We start from the raw sequence: 16,652 nt of genomic DNA, 5'->3' as shown, positions 1-16,652 counted from the left end.
TTACCCAGGATACAATATAAGTAATTTCCTAGGAAAATATTTTGTTTCAGGTACAATACCTGATCATCTTTGATTCCCAAAAAAAATTAAATTTTTTAAAACTTTTTTTACTTTTTTTTTTAATTTTTCAAAGTATGGGGGTGCGTTGCACCCGAGAGCTCCTTTGTATTTCCCTTTCAGTCACTACTCTGACTAATCGGCAGTATAGCTTAATGTTTCAGTCACTGCTCTGACTAATCAGCCGTGACGGTGGCATCCCAACTCCGACGCGGACATCTGAGATGTCAACTCCATCCAACACACTCTCATCTACTCGGAAGCCGAACTTCCAGGACTGCAAAAAACGGTACATGCATGCATTATTCAATCATATATGCTTCACATCCGGTTCATATATACTCTTAATGTTTCATTCGTTCTCCTTCGCCCAAAGAATTTTCTGCCTGTCACCATGGATCAACGCAGGCCACCCACCATCAGTAGCCTAGCTAAATGACCCGCGCAATTGGCAAAAGCAAGACATGACTTTCCATAAGTTCTAACTTGCTTTGGTATCAACGTTGCTACTAGATTATGTTTGCCTACCTTACGAGATTGTCAGTTTGACCATCTATACGGGGAGTTTCTTTTCCAATACCATAATATACTCCTTGGTTCAAAAATCTTATACACAATTTAAATATGTAAAACTAGATCAAAAAATAACTACTTTGGTGGTTTCGTGGTTTAGCCACTGTGTGAGGTATGTTTGCGATGATGTAACAATTCAGACTAGCAAATAACTTGGAATCTGCATGTTAGACTGTCGACCATAGAGGTTGCCAGTTCCCATTCTCAAGCAATCGCTTCTCTATAGATAATCACCGTCAAAGGATTCACGAAAACAAGGACGACATCTGGTCATATGGATTGAGGGTTGTGTGTGTTATTCTCCAAGGTTGGGCATGGAAAGCACACCTCGATGGCTCAAGCTCGATGGTTGGACCAGGCTCGAGCTCCAGTTTTCTACCCAAACCTTGGTCTAATAACTCGATAAAGAAGCCAGAAACATGTCTAATCTACATTTTTTTTATAAAATAGGCTTAATAATGCATATCCAAAATTAATTAATAGAAAATGTAATGCTTACATGTTTTGGGCCATGCTCAGGCTTGGCATTTGCAGGTAAAACTTTCTAAAGCCTGACCCCAAAAGCCCTTTCCTGGGAAATGCCAGTTCTTCTCACATGTGAGAACATAACTTTTTTCGAACATGTGCACTAAAACTATTTGTAGTGATAGCCATATTATCTACCCAACCATTCGGGCATGGTCGCACATGTAGGGGAGAAATACAGCTCTATTCTTTCATGCCTATGCTACCATCATCATCAGAGAGAGAAAATGTCTATAACATGGTGATAACTATACCATTTTGGGAGCAGGAAAAATAAAAAATGGAGAAGGCATAATAATATAAGATCAGATGGTATGAGTACTTCTAATGAACTTGGGGCAGAAAACCCTCCCCATGATCAAGATTTTCCATTTGTAAGATTAGAAGAAATTGCCAAGGCAACCCACAATTTGTCCGGAACATGCATAATTGGACAAGGAGGCTTTTGCAAAGTTTACAAGGTAAGTTGTTCGATATGAAGTTTCCCGTTATTCATCCCGAGAGTTGATGTATTCATATGTCAACTCAAATCTCTATTATTTCCATTGTATTTTTTTTAGGGAATGTTAGGGGGCCAGCAAGTTGCAGTTAAGAGGCTAAGCAGAGATTCTCAACAAGGAACAAAAGAATTCAAGAATGAAGTCTAATTGCCAAATTGCAGCGTAGAAACTTGGTTCGACTTCTTGGATGTTGTGGCGAAGGAGATGAAAAAATCCTGATATATGAGTACCTGCCTAACAAGAGCTTGGATGCTACCCTTTTTTTTGGTATAGATTGTAACAATGGAACATGATTTCGTAAGAAAACTAAAAAATATTTTATCTTACATATTTAACTTTTACAGATGAATTAAGAAAATTGTTGTTGGATTGGGCTACAAGGTTTAGTATAATCAAAGGGATTGCAAGGGGACTGTTGTATCTTCACGAAGACTCAAGGTTAACCATAATTGAAAGGGACCTCAAAGCCGGAAATGTTTTACTTGATGCGGATATGAAACTCAAGATAGCAGATTTTGGTATGGCAAGGATATATGGCGACAACCAACAAAATGCAAATACCCAACATGTTGTCGGAACATAGTGAGTAACCTTGCAAACCAATATCTCATGTTAACTTGTGCTCGAAGTCATGCAAAATTTACTAACTCTTGTGAATGAAATGGTCAAGCAGTGATTACATGGCCACTGAGTATGCAATGAAAGACGTTTTCTCCACCAAATCCGATGTCTACAGCTTTGACGTGTTACTACTAGAGGTTGTTATTGAATTGATGCACTAGCCAAGTTTTTTCAAAAGTTTGAACTAGTGAAAAGGGCTAGGCTATATATTTTAACACTCCCCTCACGTCTAGGCTGGACAAACGGGAAGACACTAGACTGGGATAAATGGGAGGCTGCAACTATTTTTAGATTAAATAGTGCGTTAGCCGGGGTTTGAAACTTGAGACCTCCTGGCTCTGATACCATATTGAACTGATGCACTAGCCAAGTTTTTTAAAAGTTCGAACTAGTGAAAAGAGCTAGGCTATATATTTTAACACTAGTTCGAACTAGTGGAAAGGGCAAGGCTATATATTTTAACAGGTACTGGTATAAGGAAAAACTCCAATAGTCAAACTATGAGTTTTCACCCTCGCAGTTCACGTGAGTACACACAAGATTTCTCACAAGTTTAGTATTTATATTCGATAATTCATACATTTTTAAGCTTGATAACCTAAATGGAAAATAAATATATGGTGCTGTTTATTGTTTCAGTCATGGAATATGTGGAAGGAAGGAAATACATGAGAATTAGCACACTCGTGTATCCTGGACACTTGTTCACCAGACGAAGTTTTGCTTTGCATCCATGTAGGTCTCCTGTGTGTTCAGGAAAACTCAGATGACAGACTACTCATGTCAGCTGTTGTGTTCATCTTGGAGAACGGAAGTACCACACTTCCAGCCCCCAACCACCCTGCCCACTTTGTGCGGCGGAGCGTAGAAAATGGACCATATGAGAGTTGATATTGAAAATTCCGTGAACAACTTTACCCTTACAGAGATACACGGGAGATAAGATAATTATGATGTATTCTTATATGTATTCGAAACAATGTTTGCTATATAAACAAAATGGTCATGTATCTGTTGGTTGGAGGTTGTTATCAGTAGAGGTCTGTTATCATTAGATGTTTTTTATTCTATTTTCTGGATTGCTATCACAAGGAAAGTGCTAATTATGATATTTAACCAAGAATATAACCATCAAAAGATCCCCGTGAAATGATTAGGTGGTGATATCTTACCCGTTTTCAGAATGAAAATTGTGGCTACATGAAGAAACAATTGTACATTGGAATGACACGGTCAGACAACACTAGGGCGTGACATTATTCAAAGTTTTGAATTAAAACAAGCACATTGACTGATGTTCTTGACCTGCAGGTCGATGATATGAAGTAATCGTAAAAAACTCACAGAAATCCACGGCAGCTCGCTCTAGTCGTACACATGACCAAGATCAAAACACGCAAATAACAGATAGTGAAGCGAACATGTAAAAATACAATAGGAAATGAAAACTCAAAAAACAGGCTGACTCTTCCAGTTCTAGATGGATTACATTTTGTAAATTAAAGAACGCTCAGCCAACAAAGATACATTCCATTCCTAGTTCCATCACCCATGCTGCCAAGTTTTTACATTTGAAACTATTCATAACAACTTGGTCAAAATCTGACATGACGAGGTAGAATAGGTTCAGTCTGCACAAGATCTGCATGTAGGGTTGACCGACAACTTGGAATACTGGGAGGTGCTGAATCTTCATTCTCTTGTTTAGCTACATCTGTTCGAGAAGTTTAGCTTAAAATATAGTACTCCCTCCTTTTCAAAACAATTGACCCAGATTATCTAGATACAAATGTATTTAAACGTATTTTAGTCATAGATACATCCATATTAACCACAGTTGAATCACTTATTTTGGAATATTTTGGATGCAATTAAATTCTGTAGATTATAACTTATCTTTTGAATTAAAAGGGTATCATAGTTTACTCCACCTAATCAGTGGGGCCATATTCTCTTAGATATCCGTGGTGATTTTGTAATTTTGTGATCTTATAAATCTGCAAAACTCTGTAGTCATTGTGTTAGTGCGTGTAGAAAGTTGTAGAACCCTAATATTTGTTTCGTTGTTTATTGTGGTGACCCTCTTGGGGTATATATAGAAGTACACGGAGGGAGGAGACTTGGAGTACAAGTAGATGAGTCCTAGTCTATTTAGAGTCTCTATATTATTCTAACATCCCCCTCAGTCGTAGCGGGAGTGAAGCGGACGATTGCGACTGGATTTGAAGTCACACGCTTTCGTCCTCTTCTCCTCCTTGTCATCATCGGCGTCCCCTTCTGGTGCCTTCTCTTCCCTCCCGCAGTCACAGCGGGAGTGTCGTGGACGCAAGTGACGACGCGGACGCTATCGACTGGAGTTGTTGCCAATGTGTCACTGTAGACGTAGCCTTGATGTCGATGTCGAGGTAGCCGATCGTGATGTAGCCGTGGTCGAGGTAGTCGTGATCGATGATGTAGTCGTCGTATGTGGTGTAGCCGCCTTCGCCGGAGGTGCAAAAAAAAATTGCGCTATTTTTTTTTTCTTCGATGGTGCTGCTATCATGGCCGACGTTTTGCACCTTGAAAGGTACCGTCGGCGCGACGTTTTGCACCCTGAGGGGTACCGTCGCGGGCGTCTTGCAGATGTCAGAGGACGCGATCGTAGGTAAGACCACCAGTTTTGCCAGGACTGAAGGAAGCCCACCAAGCACACATGGTTTTGCCAGGACCGTGTAAGCGGTTGTAGGAGCTATCACAATGGTGATGCTAGGTTGTCGATGCAGTCTTAGTCGTCGGACGCGGTCGATGCCGTTGTCGGTGTCGTGTCGTGGACGCGGTCAATGCCGGCGTCATGCCTTGCAGTTATACTGTCAGAGGGCGTTGTAGTCGTACGTCCATCATGTGGACGCTGTGTGTGGCGGCGGCGGTGTGTTGACGATGATGTCGATGATGACCACGGTGATGTAGACCTTGGCGATGATGTGTCGGTGATGAAGCAGAGCAACAGACGTGTCGACGACGTTGTGTCGCTTGAGGCATCCCTCGCTGCGGCGATGGTGTCGATGCCTTGTTGTTGGAGAAGTCGGCGAGTCATGTTCCACACCGGCGTGCATGTGGTTGATGTCGCTTCTCGTAGATGTGCTCGACGATGATCTTGTCTCGTAGCCTGGCATAGTCGTACAGCTCGATGTCGTCGTGGTTCCCGGCTTTGTGTTGATCCTACTTGATTCGAAACCTGACGTTGGTGTAGTCGTGCGTGTCAACGTGGCCGTGGGCGAGAGGTCCCCTCCCGTGGCAGATGCTGTGACAAGCAGACCTGAGGGAATCCTGGAGGCTGAAAATCACTTTACGCGTACCTGTCCAACGCTGCATGTGGATGATGAACTCGTGCAGCCTAGAGGCTAGAGGTGTCTTCCACGTGCATAACACCTGGGCATGTATTCATGCTGATCTTGGTCTTTGTGTTGCCGATGTAGATCGTGCATTAGGCTACTGGCACACGGTGCTGTTCCGGATCGTCGGGTCGGCTCGGTGTGCGTCGCCAAAACCTGGCGCCGGGCGTCGTGTCCGCTGCTGCTGCACCGATGTGTGATGGCTCATTGGAAGCTGAACGAGTCCCCGGGTGCAGATCGGTACTGCCTCCGGCTCGGTGGGGCTGGAGTCGCTGAAGCCTGCGCGCGGAGCCTTGACGCTGCAGATCGGTTGGAGTAGTTGACGGAGCCGAGAAGTGCTGGCGCATGCGAGTCGAGGACGCGACGCCGTCCGCGCGGAGTGCTGTGCTGCCCAGAAGTTCGACAACATGAACGCAATTTGGATTGGATTGATTTCACCGGGATTTTGAGGGTTGGATCTAGGGTTTACTTGTAATTTTCAGAGAGGTCCCAATTACAATAACACAAGGAACCAGCAGAGATGGAACTCGGGTATGGGAGGAGGCTACCATTACCGTCCTCGTGCTACTGAAGCTGGAGGATTGGTGAGGGCTGGCTTTGACGCTGATCTACTGCAACAGACTGTGCAGGCGGTGGTAGCTGCGGTGACGGCGGCTACAAAAGCTGTGGAGCCGACTATTGCACCGGTATCACATGTTGTGGTTCAGAATGGTGAGAGGGGTCAGCAGGAGGGGGTGCCGGCTGCGGCACCAGCAAGCTCTCAACTGCCATCGGGGGTAGGACAAGGGACTCAAGTTTCAGAAGAACCAACAAAAGGGAAAGAAAGTGAGGTTCAGGGGCTCAGAAGAAGAAGAAGGAGGAGGACAAGGCGGGCTGTTTTCGTTGCAAGAAGCCGGGACATCATATTGATGATTGTCCCACGCCATTCTATGACCTCTGTGAGTCTATACACCATATCACGTTGGCTTGTCACCTTCTCAATGCTCCCAAACCTAATGCAATTCTTCATGGGTATGCAAATGAGGCACTGATGTTTTTTGAACTCGCATGTGGTGCTTTTAAGGCCAAAGCTGAAAACCCAAAGTTGGCCAAAGTTACTGTCGAGGGAGCTACCATGACTATACCAGAACTGATTGAGCAGCTAAAAAAGATTGTACCTTCAGAGAAGTTCAATTGGGAAGTTTTCCACTTCAGAGATAACATTTATAGAGTTAAACTCCCAAGTAAGCTTGAAGTACAGAGATTGAAGAATTTTGGAACTTACCTATGTACTGATATGATAGGAAGGCTGTTATATCTTTTGATCTCTGGTCTTCGGTGGAAGAGCCTTTATATACACTACCTGAGGTATGGGTCCGAGTGACAGGGTTGCCATCAGACATCCGTTCAGACTACTTATCTCTGTGGGGAGTAGGCACTCTATTTGGTAAGACCTTAGATGTAGATATGGCATACACCCGCAAGAATAAAGTTCTTCGAACCAAAATTGGATGTCTGGATCGCACTCTTATCCCTCCTCATAGTGAAATGTTTATTAGGCGGGGTTTCTATAAATTATTCTTTGAGGTTGAGTCAAATAATGGATCTCAAGAATTGAATATGGCAGAGGCGCATAATGGAGATGATGGGCATGATGATGCCAACAATGGGGAAGATAGTCATGATGGTGGGAATGCTATGGATATGGACCCAAATGGTGTAGATGAAGGCAATAAATCAGATAATGTGGATAAAGAAGAGAATAATGAGAAGAGTGGAGTGGAGGGAATGCAAGTACAATCAAACCTTGTTGATGCCATTCAGATTGGGACTATGAAGTTATCTATCTCCCCTAAAGGTACTCTAAATTCTGTTAAAAATTCGGGTCAAAAAGAGCTATTTATCAAGCCCATATTGCATGATCTAAATCTGGTGCTAGATGACAAATTGTGTACTGAAATTCATACAGATTCTGTGGCCAGAGGATCGATTTCGGGATCGCCCCAGTGTTATCACCAGATTTTGGCCAAATCAGGAGGTGGGCCGTAAGGGAGATGGGCTTGAAAGTTTACACGTGGAGGATCTCTGAAGCGGCCTTGCACGGAGAGTTTGGGCTAGATTGCCCGTGTATCTTTAATTATAGTAGATTGCATCATAGATTAAAAGTTAGAGTTTGTCTCGTACACGGTGGGGATATTCCCACGTTAGAAAGTCCCCTGGACTATAAATATGTATCTAGGGTTTATGGAATAAACAACAACCAACGTTCAACCAACAAATCAATCTCGGCGCATCGCCAACTCCTTCGTCTCGAGGGTTTCTACCGGTAAGCAACATGCTGCCTAGATCGCATCTTGCGATCTAGGCAGCACAAGCTCCACGTTGTTCATGCGTTGCTCGTATCGAAGCCTTTTGATGGCGAGCAACGTAGTTATCATAGATGTGTTAGGGTTAGCATAGTTCTTCGCGTAACATGCTATCGTAGTGCAACCCTTGCATATCTAGCCGCCCTTACACCTATCTTAGGTGTAGGGGCGGCACCCGCTTGATCATTATTTAGTAGATCTGGTCCGTTACGGTTGCTCCTTGTTCTACAAGGATTAGTTTAATATCTGCAATAGTTAGGCCTTACAAAGGGGGAGGATCCAGCGGCACGTAGGGTGTCGTTCGCTAGTCCTAAACAGGATGTTCCGGGGATCAACCTCGTGTTGGTTTTTAGGCCTTGTTTAGGATCGGCTTACGGTCACCGTGCGTGGCCGCGAGGCCCAACCTGGAGTAGGATGATCCGATTATGCGGTGAAAACCCTAAATCGTCGTAGATCTCATTAGCTTTATCTTGATCAAGCAGGAGCACCATATATTCGTGCACCCCGTACGAATCATGGGTGGATCGGCTCCTTGAGCCGATTCACGAGATAACCCGAGAGCCGATCGAGGCTCGTATTTAATGTTTACGTGTATGCCATGCAGGAAACTAAGCGAGGCATCTCCATCACCTTCCCGACCAGGTATAGGTCAGGTGGCACGCCCTTGCAATCAGCATCGGACGTGTGACCGGAAGGCTTTGCGGGCCGTCGCTCGGAGGGACCTCAGCCAGCCGCAGCTCTAGGTTGTTCCCGGCTCTACCGTGTTGACCGTCGCTGCCCGCCGGTGGGTTTTGGCAGTCAACACATTCTGGCACGCCCGGTGGGACCATCGTCTACATCAACCACATCGCCATCTACATCTGAGATGGCGGACGGCACACCAGTCACGTACGAGGATCTGACCGACGAGCTCAAGAAGAAGTATGACGAGATCAAAGTCATCCTCGAAGCCGACCTCATCGGCTCTTTTCACAGAACCCGTTCCCATGGCGTCAGATGGAAAGGGTTCTCACCTCAAGGTGCACTCGATGTGATAGATCTCTCTGCCCCGTCAGAAGAACGCACCGGAGTCCCCTGCGGCGGGAGATTAACTACTTGGTGGCTCACTCGCTACACCGCCACTGCGAGAACCTGGTTAACACGTTGGAGCGTGTCGCTCTTCGCGTGATCCGGGAGATCATGAGTCACCAATACTCGCCGTCAGGACCAGCTCTCGGGACGCATCAAGGAGAGTTGCCACTCCAGTCCCGTCCACCGCTGCCATTTGCATTGGCGGCACCAGAGGTGCCGGCTTCACCGGCATTCGTCGTCTACAAGATCGGTGGTGACCCTAGTGACTACCAGTTCTTGCCTGAGGCGCCTAAGGAGATCCCTCCCGGGTACACGTGCACGTATGTGCCATATTGCGGTAACTGGGCACTCACAAACCAGGCCACAACATCAGGGATTTCCGGGAAGACAGGAGGGACGTCGGCCGACGAGCTTGAGAAGCGGACGTGGCTAACTAAGTACGCCACCCCGACGAACCTCCGGAGCTCAGCTCCTGCAGTTGGCTCGGAGCTGGAAAAGCAAACATGGCTGGCTAAGTACGCCACCCCGGCGAATCTTCGGAGTTCAACTCCTACGGCCGGCCACGGCGGATCAAATCGGTACCATGCTGAGAGACCAGTTCGGCATGGTGCCGAAAAGAAGGGCAATCGGCTATTCCAAGCCGTACCCCGACGACTACGAGATGATCCCGCTACCACCTAAATATCGGCTCCCTGATTTCTCCAAATTCAGTGGATCAGATGGTTCCAGCTCCATCGAGCACATAGGCCGATATTTGGCACAGCTAGGAACGGCCTCAGTGTCGGATTCCCTGCGCGTGAGGTTCTTCTCACAGTCCCTCACGGGATCGGCTTTCGGGTGGTACACCTCGTTGCCACCAGACTCCATCCGGACGTGGAAGCAGTTGGAAGAGCAGTTCCATATGCAGTACCATTCAGAGGCTTCCTTGTCCGGCATTGCCGATCTAGCTCAACTACGTCAGAAGCATGGAGAAACTGTTACAGAATACATCCAGCGCTTCAGGAATCTTAGGAACCGATGTTATTCGGTTCGTATAACTGAAAAGGAAGCAGTCGAGTTGGCGATGGCGGGCCTCGCAACACCGCTCAAGGACATGGCCTCCCAAGCGAGACTACCCCTCACCGGCGCATATGGTTCAGAAGCTGTCGGCATATGAACAGCGCCACCCGGACCTGTACCGGGACAAGTTCAAGCGTGCGGTAGTCCTGGTCGATGCGAGAGGAAGACGAAGTTTCGCGGGAGATCAAGAGGTAGCGGTGGCTGAATGGACTCGGGGAGGAACCCCCGTGTCCTGCAAATGGGTAAAGCCACCAGGCCCGCCCAGGGGATTTGATTTTGACGTGACCAAGACTGAGCAAATCTTCGACCTCCTGCTCAAGGAGAAGCAGTTGACGATTCCTGAAGGTCTCAAATTCCCCACGGTGCAAGAGGCTGAACGGAAAGCCATACCGCAAATGGCATAACTCGCTCTCCCATGCCACCAACGACCGCAGGGTATGGCGTCAGCACATCCAAGCGGCGATAGAAAAAGGGCGTCTAATTTTCAACCGAGTACGCCATGAAGGTCGACACCCGGCCCTTCCCCGCCGTTAACATGGTAGAATGCACTTACCCTAAAGGTTGCCAGCCAGGATCCTCGTTCAGCATCAACATGGTAGGACCTGGGCACCACTCTGGCAAAGATGTAGACGAGGGCAGCTGCTCTCGCATCAAGGACACAGAGGAGGCCGCTCCACGCGATCGGCTCCATCATGATGGCAAGCGCTACGTCACAGAGGGAGAAGTGAAGAACATGAGATATCAGCGACCCCTCTCTGATCACCTCCTCAACAAGTATGTGAGTCAGTATGACCAACGCCGACGATCAAGCAATGATGATGAAGGAGATCGTCTGGCTAGAGAAGCCAGAAGACATCGTCGGCATGATCGCGATGAGGAGGAGCACGAGCGCCGTGCCATAGGAAAATCAAGGGAGCAAGACGACAACGACCGGCACTGGGACTGCCCCTTCTTCAGACACTGCTGGGATTCAGGAATGAGCCGATTGCCCACAATCGGCAATTGCCCAGAATGCAACCAGAAGAAGAAGGAGGCAGCCAACATGTCTGTGTTCAAGCGCCTAGGGCCTCTCCCGCCACAAAGCAAACGCGCTGAGTCACCTCGTTGGGCAGATCTCGAGGATTCGGAAGACGAGGGAGAAGAAGAAGAAGACAGTACCACCGGCCAAGGTGGTGCCCCGACGGACTCAGCCGTTCCCAAAAGCGCGAGGTTCAGCGATTGCGCGGCCTGGAGGAAGCCGAAAGGTTATACTTGCATACGCTAAGGAAGGCACGACCCGATCTGGCTGCGAAAGTTCAGCGAACCCTGGACGAAGAGGGTCGACCACGGAAAATGGAGTGGCGTCCCAAGCAAAGGAAAGCCGATGATGAAACATCGGCTGGCACAAACATGGTACTCGTCCTTCCGACGGAGTTTAATGCTCCACGATTACACGATGCACTCAAGATGGACGACAGCAAGCGCATAAAGTCAGATGTTGGGCTGGTTTTATCCACCAGCCTGACCGAGTAGCAAGAACAAACCGATGAGCAAGCGGGGCGAGGCTGATCCTTGTGATCGGCCCCAAAATTATGAAGGAGCATTACGGAACCTTCAGTCAGCACTTCAATTGATATGGAGGCCGATTCCAGCAATCGGCCAAAGTTATCTTCACCACATGTTCTGCTTGTGTTCAACATCGATCTACTGGGCAGCGGCCACGTCGGCAGATGAAAGTCAGCACGAATCCTCGCAGAGCCGACGTGCAAGTACAGTGCCTTGACTAAACCACAAAGCCGATATCTGCGATCACACGGCAGATTCGGCTCGGGGGGCATATAGTCAGATGAACATGTGCAGTAAACATGTGTACAATGAAACATTAGGGGCCGATTAGGAAAAATCGGCCAGTAAAATTTTTTTTTGCACAACAGACAGCCGACGCAAGTGCATCGACTTTAGAATTGAAGCAGCCGATGCGCAGCCATCGACTCTAGTACAGATACTCAAGACCAAGACCTACTGGTTATATGCTCAGGGCTCACGTTAATCTCGTCAAGATGGTTTTCGGCTTGGTGTTTCATTTACAACATCGGCGTTCAGCGGAAGAAAGCTGATCAATGACCTGTGCATCCTCGCCGGTATTCTCGCCTTGATTAAGGCTCGGGGGGCAGTTAACTTGGTAGATGCTCTGTTTTGGGAGCCGATTGGAGTCGCATCGACTGACCCTGCGTCGTGGTCTTCTCTGAAAGCAGTTCAGGTGTTGCAAAATAAAACTGCTAAAGCTATGGAGAGGGGCTGGATTCTCAAAATTGCCGATGAATAGTCATCGGCTAAAGGATTGAGAAAAAATTATGGTCAGTGATAAGCATCATATATATAGCATTTTCTAGCACTGATATTGCATTTGAGATTTGTTTTGGGCATCATTCCGAGTGCAAATGCATGCTAAAATACTGAAAGTTGTTGAAACAACAAGTTACGATCTGTTTGTATTATTTTGCGAGAAAAGTGCGTCAAGGCACTCTAAACATCTTCATTTCGCACTTTGGAGTAAAAGGGGCTCTCGTCGATGGACCTCATGTGGAGCAAGGGATGATGTGAAAAAGGAATGGATCAACTTGTGCTAAACTGAGATAAATGGAGGGACGTACTTGCAAAATAACCAGATCAGATCGGGGCCTCAAATCCCTAACTGCATCTCCATGTCGAGGAGGCCTGGCACTTCTCTATCCCGACCCCTACCTTCTGCTCCACCTCCGGCCGCCGCCGCGGCCAGGCCGGCGTGGTGGCGCGCCACCAAGAAGCCACCACACGTCTGCTGACTCCTCTTCTTCGACGAACGACTGCTCGTCAACAACGCCGGAGACGAAACGGGTCGTGCGCCCCGAACTGCTGCAGCTGCTCTTCTCCAACCCTCACGCTGCTGCACTTCCCCAAGACCAGATCGACCTGAAGCTCTTCTCCCTGCAACCCCTACTGCTGTTCCTCCTCACCAAACTGAAGCTCCTCTTGTGTTGGTTCAATCCGATTCCTCTCCCTCTCTTTATTCTGTGCAATTTTCTGTGAACTAGTGTTGTGATACGAATTGGTCGGTTTGACATACAGACTTGTTTTTGTTCTGCTGATCTGTGGGAATTAGACTAGCATGTAACCTTGTTCGTACATGTGTGTGTGCTTGTTAAACCTGCAACTTGTAAAACGTGGTACTTCCTTAGCTGATGTTGTCAATGTGCTCGTAAATGTTATTCTGTCCCTTTCCCCATATACTTGCTTCTTCCCTGTCTTTTATGTTTGCTAGTGAAATTTAGTTCATGTTTGTGGCGTGAGAATTCTGTCCCTATCCCAATCTCGCTTCTCTCCCAATCTTATGTATATGCTAGTAATCTTGTTTGTCTAAATATTAGTAGTTATTCTCAAAGTTAATATCTGAAACAAAAATCACAAAAATAGAATCCAATTCCAGTAACTACAATTTTGTCTCTTTCTTCAATCTTTGATTGTTTGTCTTGCCCAGATTGATTAGTCTAGGTTTATATTTCTTGCAAGCCATTCCCTGTTTTGTGTGGCTTAGCTTTAGCCGAAACTTGATAGTCGTTGCCTAGTCCCTGCGGAGAACACGACAACCTGCGAGATTGGGCGTAATACCCATCTGCTATATAGCATCGATCATTTTGGCGCCGTTGCCGGGGACTAGCGTCGAACTGTTGAGTTAGGCTATAGACTAGGTCTTTGTTTGCCTTTTGTGAATATTATTAACCTCTAACCCTTGTTCTAGTTATTTTCCGTGTTTCTCCTTCTTTTGTGCAGGTTTTCGTAGAACCAATTTCACTCATGGATATGGCTTATTATCATGGACAAGTGAGCAGTTCAGTGACCAATATGGAAAATCTTCAAGAACAGATAAATAAGCTGTCTCAAAATTTGCATCGATTAGCTCAGCAGCGAGGTATAGTTTTAGAGGATGGGCCTGGCTATTACGATTCTTATTCTCAAGGCTATCCTTATGTTGTTCCTACATGCCATGTTTGCGGATTTCAGGGCCATACACCCGCTGATTGCCAGCGTGGTTACTCCTACAATCCAGATTGTTTTGGTATGGGCTTTGCTCAACAGCATAGCTCATGCGACAACAATTACTCACCTGGATGGTCTGAACACCAAAACATGACATATGGGAACAACAATACCGAGATCTCATCATTTCCTCCTAGTTATCCAATGCAGGGATTTAGGTACGAACAGGAGAGCAATTCTTCACCACAACAATTTTATCCAGCCCCCATTCATGTACATCGGCACGAGGAGATGCTTCCAGCAGAGTTAAATGGTCCTCTGTGTGGTCAGCCATCAACACCTCAAGTGCAAGCACCCACAAGAGAATTTGATGATGAAGAGAAACTTAGTTTGTTGTCTCTTGAGTTCAACTGGAGCGCTGAAGATGATCCCTTGAGGCCAGCCATTATCAAGGAGATGAAGAAGATCAAGGATGGGAGAGATCTAGTAGAAGAAATGAAGAAGATCGAGAAGAAAATGCAGCTCAGTAACATGATCTCCTCACAGCTTGAGATGGAATTGAGAGCACCTAAAGTTTCCTTTGATACATGTGAAGTTCCTACACTTTCACATGTACCTGAGCAGACCAACAAGAGTACAACTGAAACTGCTGCAGTTGAAGAAGAAAAAGTTGCTGAGATTGAGGAAGAAAAGAGATCACAAAGTTTGGAACAACAAGAGTCACAGTTGGAATTCACAATTTACTTTGTTGAAGATCCGACACCTATTACTCCTGAAGATGAAGAAGAATCTGCACTTAAAGATGAAGAATCTAAGGTTCATGTGGACATGTCCATTGTCATACAAGAGTTGGACGAAACAGGTTTATCTAATCCTCTTAATGACATGTGTCCCACTGAATTCTCTGCTAATCTCTTGCATAGTATGATACCATTACTAAAGGTAGAACTGAAGCATGACTTGCTTAATCTTGATAATGCATATTCTGTCATCGACATTACTCTTACTGAAAATGATGTCTCACATAACCCACATGCTAGAATTATGCTTGAGAATGCATGCTTAAATACTGCTCATATCTTCCATGATGATAATTGCTTTCCTGCTTATGACACTATGCTTTATGTCACTTATAATTCCCACCATGTGCTTTACTGCTATAATTATATCATTGGTTACTCAATTGATGATTTAGTGGGCGTGAGCCCTATCACTTGTGCCAGTTGTTCTTTGTGTGAGTGTACTTTCAGGATTTTACTTGTGCACCACTCATCGAGGCAAAGCATGGTTCGAGTCGATATCCCATGGGATCCTGGTGGATGTATGGCATGGTGATGAGGAGCAAAGTTGAAGAGGCATGCGGAGTAGAGTGGAGCGAGCATGAGGAGAAGAAGTGGGTTGTAGAAGGATGTGAGCTGCTGCACATATGAGCCCGGTGAGCTGTGCTAATTCCTTTCATTGCTATTCCTTGCACATTTTCTACATCTCTCATGTCCACCGTAGTTACTTATAAAACATTCTTATTTGGCAAAAAATTCATATCTTGTGAACTGAGTCTGAAATCTGAATTGTGACCTATATTCTCCATGACATTACAACACTTATATGCATGTCAAGCAAGTTTTGTCATGTTTACTGCTAATTGGATTCCTACCATTACTTTGTGGTAAATTTGAATGTTCCAGAATGAAACTTGTTGAGAGGATTTTGAAAGTTTCTTCTTTGCTTGAGAGCCAACCAACACTGAACCCAGCTGAATATGTTATCCCTGGATATTATATCTGGACTGTGGGAATGTGTTGGTAGCTATTATTCTGCTAGAAATTCACTAACTAATCCTGAACCAAATTGGGCCCATGTGATCCCTGGATTGGATGTCCGACTTTGGCTAAGGATTCTAACATGTTTTCTTCTAACTAATAATTTTTTGCGCTAACTTAACTCCTGTGTTCAGCTGGGTGTTGTGTCCCTGGACAGAGCACTTGGACTGAGAGGTGGAGACTAACTTTCTAACACCTCTGAACTTAGCTGGGTCCATGTGATCCCTGGATCGGATGCCTGGACTATAGGAATGAGGACTAACCCATGCTTATGACCCTGTAAATACCTGTTAATACCTATTTGTTTTGTTTGGTGCTGATTAAATAAAGGAAAATGGTTGTTACCTGATAAGAGCAAAGAGAAGAAAATCAGTGCCAAATTTGAGTGTGTTCACTCATAAAAGGAGGAATGGAAATTGTTTTTGAGTGATCTTTTCATTTTGCCAGATTTAACTCATTTTCATTCTTTAGCCTCTAACTAAAAGTTTTGCATGTTGATTGCTGGGTTTTCTAGTAAAGTGGTAATTTCAGTTCCTGCCCGACAATAAATTCTGCCTTATTCATATCTTACATTCAGTAATATTTTGAATCCCATTTTCAGTAAACAACAATGCTTGGTTGGTAATCATATCAGTTTCGCTAGCGTCATTCTGAATCTAGTTTACTCTCTCAAGTTTGCATACTCAGTTTTCAATTACCTTTTACCTTTACTTG

The 16,652-nt window shown here is 45.7% G+C and overlaps 1 pseudogene; it reads left to right on the top strand.

Moving 5' to 3' along the window:
• The first annotated feature begins 2,335 nt into the window (after positions 1–2,335).
• LOC124653576 lies at positions 2,336–3,219 on the top strand (annotated as a pseudogene).
• The last annotated feature ends 13,433 nt before the right edge of the window (positions 3,220–16,652 follow it).

Source organism: Lolium rigidum, chromosome 5 (assembly GCF_022539505.1).
Source record: "Lolium rigidum isolate FL_2022 chromosome 5, APGP_CSIRO_Lrig_0.1, whole genome shotgun sequence".
Taxonomy (NCBI): domain Eukaryota; kingdom Viridiplantae; phylum Streptophyta; class Magnoliopsida; order Poales; family Poaceae; genus Lolium; species Lolium rigidum.
Note: the sequence above shows the minus strand (reverse complement) of the source record. Positions and strands in the feature narration are given on the sequence as shown.